This window comes from Limulus polyphemus, unplaced genomic scaffold, assembly GCF_000517525.1.
Source record: "Limulus polyphemus unplaced genomic scaffold, Limulus_polyphemus-2.1.2 Scaffold191, whole genome shotgun sequence".
Taxonomy (NCBI): domain Eukaryota; kingdom Metazoa; phylum Arthropoda; class Merostomata; order Xiphosura; family Limulidae; genus Limulus; species Limulus polyphemus.
This window is the reverse complement of record NW_013665801.1, coordinates 410,889-416,667: the sequence shown is the minus strand read 5'-3', so window position 1 is coordinate 416,667 and position 5,779 is coordinate 410,889. Positions and strand designations below refer to the sequence as shown.

Here is a 5,779-nt window from a genome sequence, read left to right as displayed (position 1 = left end):
TGCAGACTAGTCGTACGACACCAATCTTTACTCACTAGTAATAGTAATCAACGATTTATTTACACTGTTAACTATGATAAGAATCGAATTTTATTACTAGCTCTAGCTGTGCAGCATGTGCACCCAAATCTTCACTCACTAGTAATAATAATCAACGATTTATTTACACTGTTAACTATGATAAGAATCGAATTTTATTACAGCTCTAGCTGTGCAGCATGTGCACCCAAATCTTCACTCACTAGTAATAATAATCAACGATTTATTTACACTGTTGTGTCCAGTAGCATAGAAGACGTTTAGTCAACTGGGCCTCTGTGATGTTATTTCAGCATGAAGATGATAACTGAAAGGAATTTTGACTACTTTAAATACGTGCTTGATTTTGCTTGTCCTGATTTTGTTTTTTGCCTTTTGAAAAGTATAAGTTGATAGATATAATCACATGATAATTAAGAACTTTCAAAGTATAAACAAAGATTTACATTTATGAAGTTCACCTCTGTTAACCTTGATTATCTTAAAATTATATATACTAGCAGAAACGACGCCCTACGGGCGGCTGCTTGTGCTAGTAATTACAAATCGTAGTATCGAACTGTAATGTTTTTATATTATAAAAGTGGTAACGTTTATTAAAAAATAATAATTAATATTTGTTTGTTCCTATATTAATAAAGTGATTTACTTATGATTTCGAAGGCAATGAAAGTTTGTTCGAAAGAAAAATATTGAAACAGTAAGGTATAGCTGAGGATTGAAAACAACAAGTATAACCTTTAGTGTATTGAGTTAACAAATTATCAAAAAATAGCTCATAACTAATTTTAAGTCAAACAACATTGTGGAGATACGCTAAGTACGAATTATAAACCAAAAAAATCGTAGTTTGAACAGGGTTTTTGAATAGTGTGAAACAGGTCATAGAAGGTCATGGAGAAGTTTCAAAAACTTCCATATTAAATGTTAAATGACTAGTCTATGGTTTAATTAACTATCGGGTAGGCCACAGAAAGTCACGGACGAGTTTAAAAACTTCTATGTGAAAAGTATTAATTGACTAGTCTATGATTTAATGTCTATGTCAAGTGGGTCATGGAAAGTCACGAAAAAGTTTAAAAACTTTCAAGCTAAAAATAGTAATTGACTAGTATATCTTAGTATATTTAAAATCTCAAACAGAACATTTGATATTAAGTTTGGACAGTCTTTTCACGTAGTAATGTATCCTTAACCTTAGCAAAAATTGTCCAATCTTAAATAGTGAATAAATTTTGTGTCTCTTATAGTAATTTTTCATAGTATTTATAACATCACAAGACATCAAATTTTGTTTTTATATACTTTTGTCTAGTATTTTGTGTAAGTTTGTACAGAGTGAACTGATATTAATATTAAGCTGAGTAAACAAGATAAAAATGTAAAGCATCCAGCATGTAAAAAAGTGAGAACACTTTTCGGATTACAAAATGAGAAGAATGCTTGGACAGTGGTTTTAATGTTCCTTATTTTATCAATCGTTCATCTTATTCTCTTCAATTATTTTTTTTTCTTTTTGGCACAGGGAAAGGGGAAGATGACAACTTACTGGCTACTTGGTGAAAACTCCCATTCAAACAAAGTGACTTAGGAAAAAATCATTATGTGCAAGAGTATTGATAGAACATAAATGAACGTTAGTGTTTCTCCTCCGTCCAATGGGAAATAATGATGAAAAAAATGTTGCTTCTTTTTCAATATTCGTCGTCAAAAACTTAATAATCTTTTTAAGTCTAGTCTAGTTTGTACTTCTGTAACGCCAGAATCAAATGTATATCTTGATTCTAATCAACTTAATTATTTATATATTAATGTATTGTTATGTACATCACTGTGAAAGTTTGAGAAATTTGCTATTGGTTATTCGGAAAATGACGTCATTGAATAACTTTTCTTTGTAAAATATTTTATGCTTGATATGGTTATATGAAACATTTCTGTACTTTGAACCATCTACATTCTACAAAAATTATAATTGATAATAACTTCGGCTCAGAGCAAGCTACCTAGTTAGAACGAAACTAAAATTCCGTCTGGTAATGAGTATAGGTAAATATATACGCTTTTCTTACGTTCTTAATTGGAAATAGTGGAATGCATTGTTTCTTTAATTGCGTATCTTCACTATTAGAGATAATTTCGATCTTTATTGCATTCAGAAATGTATCTTTGATTTTTAGGACGATGTCAGAATTTCTTTTTAGTAGTAGTAAAATATATGTATGGGTATGTTGGGCTAAGGATTCTTCTACAGTAGGTGTCTGTGACTTGCTGGCGATAAATTCAACAACAAACGGACAGCACACAATCCACTTGTTTTAAAAAATTAAACAGCGTATGAAATTAAATGACTACTCACTTCTAACATCTTGCTTTTTGCAAATCTTAAGTTCAAACTACGATATCTATTAAAATATGTGTTACTTTTTCTTCTAATAGAAGTTTTGTTAGATTATATATCATTAAAGATTTATATAATCGGTAATTCAGACTTGGACTCACGATTAGAAGAAAGACAAAAAGAGTGAAAACAAGATAAAAAATGTGTGTTTAATTTCAATCTTATTGTAATGCAGTATAGTTTGTCTATGTATCTACTCATTATCTCCTTCCATAGTTTTCGGTCTGGGCAGCACCAAAATTGGCCAAGATAATAAACAAGATATTCAAAAACACCCCCTGGGCTTAATGATTATAAGAATGTTTGACAGCAAATAGCTAATTGTTAAGTGCATGACTTAATCTTATCATAATGTACATTTGCGATGAGATATTAAAGATGAAAGAAATATTCAAATATTTTTAGATTGTGTCTCATTTCCGCCATGGCAACTTTTCGTACCTTCCTTATACTGCTCAATTTACGACTGTATGACGATGTCAGGAACTTCTTTTTAGTAGTAGTAAAATATATGTATGGGTATATTGGGCTAAGGATTCTTCTACAGTAGGTGTCTGTGACTTGCTGGCGATAAATTCAACAACAAACGGACAGCACACAGTCCACTTGTTTTAAAATAATATATTCAAAACAAGTTAAACGTATGTATAAAAATTATTTACACTATTTATCATAGTTGTATCTTAAATATTATATAGTTCTCGTCTTCTTGTCAAAGTCCACTTAGACCAATTCAATTGCTTTAGAATTCAGTTGACAAGCCGAACTATTTTTACTATTTTCTCTTAAACACTATCAGTGTACAATTCACTTATTCCTTTTCTTCTTTTTCTTTTTTCACAACAGTAACGGTGTATAATTCCCTTACGCTGCCTATTGAGTTACTGCAGTTGTATCCTGAACTTCCGATACTCGTCTGCTTTTCGCATATAGGCCTAATTTCAATAATCGTTTTTTTTTGTCAAAGTCCACACAGACAAGTTCAATTGCTTTATAACACCCTTACACGAGATAAACTATTCTCCTAAAATGTCAGAAAACTGTTAATCTCACTTTAACATATCAACCGTTAGACTATTCCCTCTCTTTCAGTCTGCTTTACTTTTGGCTCTCTTCTCCCTCTCTGGTCTTTAGTCTTGTCACCGCCACTTATATATCTCATTGAGGCCTTCTAGAAATCTCTGTAGCCTCGATATCAATAACTTACAAATATAACTTCCGATAATCGATAATCGTCTGCTTTTAATTGTCTTATTACGAAAAAAAAAAACTAAACAATCATGAAATATTAACTCACAAGATAAATTAATTAATACTACCTACACTAAACAATCTTTTATATCTGACAGACGAATATGTTGTTTTATTAGCGCATAGCTAAACAACGGGTTATCTGAGTTATGTACAACCCGAGAAATCAAACCCCGTATTTTAGAGTTGTAAGTCTGTAAAGTAACCGCTGACCTAATGAAGGACAAGACGGGTACGTCTGCTAGTCTTGATAATTATTTAATATCTAAACAGTGTATTATACCTTAAAGATTATTTAACCCGCACACTAACATAAGCTGCTTTAATTTATTTTTACTGCTCTGCCGATAATCGCAAATTTTTTTATACTAAAATTCTTTCAACAAATTAAATGTATTGCTTCTTTGAGCTTTTGGTTTGTTTGCTATTAAGCATAAAACTGCACAATGCCCCCCCCCCACTCAGTGGCACAGAGGTATGTCTGCGGACTTACAACGCTAGAATCCAGGTTTCCATACCCGTGGTGGGCAGAGCACGTATAACCCATTATGTAGCTTTGTGCTTAATTACAACCAACCAACCACTGTGTGAATCGAAAATGGAATTTTTTAGCGTTGCAAACCCCCAGTTTTCCCCTCTAAACCACCAAAGGACAAAGATGTTGTTGTTTGTTGCATTCTTAGTGTTAAGCTACAAAACGGGCTAGCTGTATTCTGTCAACCAGGGGAAATCGGACCCTGGATTTTGATGTTGTAAGTCTGCAAACTTACCTCTCGCCCATGTTAAGCAATAGCCATTTACGTGTCAGATCATTAAATTACTGTGGTATATTCATATTGCCCCAGTATACGTATCTGTAAACAAAACGAAACACCAGAATATTCTTTCATTTCCATTTAATGAATCGTCTTGTTGGTGCTATTTGTTTCATTTCCATGTGTTTATAAAATACTTTTGGAGCGACGCAGTCTTGAATAGGAATAATGTATACACGTATAAATAAGAGGATTAGTTCGCCTATAAAATTTTGGTATATCATAAAACTTTATAACATGTTATATTTGAGCCTTAAGCGTGCTAAGGAGCTCATTATAGCCAAGTATATTTACAAAATCAACACATCACAATGATGATAATACTTATCGTAATTGTATTCAAGTATTTCTATTCAAGTAAACAAAATAACGACCTATGTTCACGTATTAATATCACAATATTGCCTTCATCATTGTGTCAGGAGATTAATAGTTTTTAATATGGATGAATCAATACTACATATACTTTAAATGCCAAGATAATAAACCTCATTTAATCCTTATTTTTCACAACATTTTATGGACTCTAATTTTTATTATTAGCAAATGATAAAGATTATGTTGCGAAAAAAACCATTTCCTTATGATATCTAACGTCTTGCATACATAATTAACTTACTTATTTCTTATTATTTATTATTTTTTGTAAAATACAAATATATTATTAAGATCTATTTGTTAAAGTTTTTAATTTAATGTTATCTCAAATATTTACTTGTAAATTTAGAGCTAATTATTACATAAAAAATATCATGTTTATTTTAAAGTGAATTAATATGTGTGTGAAGATTCGTGAGTATTGCCAAAGAAATAGTATGTAAATCTGTCTTTCACAGATTCCTTTTTCTTGTCCGAGCGCTAATGTTATATAATAAACACATTGTATTAAGCTGTATTTGGAAATGTAAAATATATATATTTTTTAAATTTTATAAAATACAGTCTCCATAGTTCGTTATTTAAAAATATCTCAACTTATTTGCTGATGTTTTCCAATGCTTTCTGCTGACTCCCAACAACACCAACATAAAAAATAATCTAAGAAAAATGAAATATGATTTTTGTCAATATCAAGTGTAATTACTTCTGGCTGTATTTCTTGTTTTAAAACGTATTAAATATATTATTGTTCATGTGTAATTTTTGTTGTGTTAATGAGGAAAATACGTTTGCAATTAATGGTGTGACTTTATGTTGCTGTATTTATCATATAGCGCGGTCCCCAGTGGCACAGCGGTATGTCTGCGGACTTACAATGCTAGAAACCGGGTTT

General features: G+C 31.1%; 1 pseudogene; it reads left to right on the top strand.

Moving 5' to 3' along the window:
• LOC106478225 overlaps nt 1-3,039 on the top strand; it is a 109,945-nt pseudogene extending 106,906 nt beyond the window's left edge.
• Nucleotides 3,040-5,779: the final 2,740 nt, after the last annotated feature.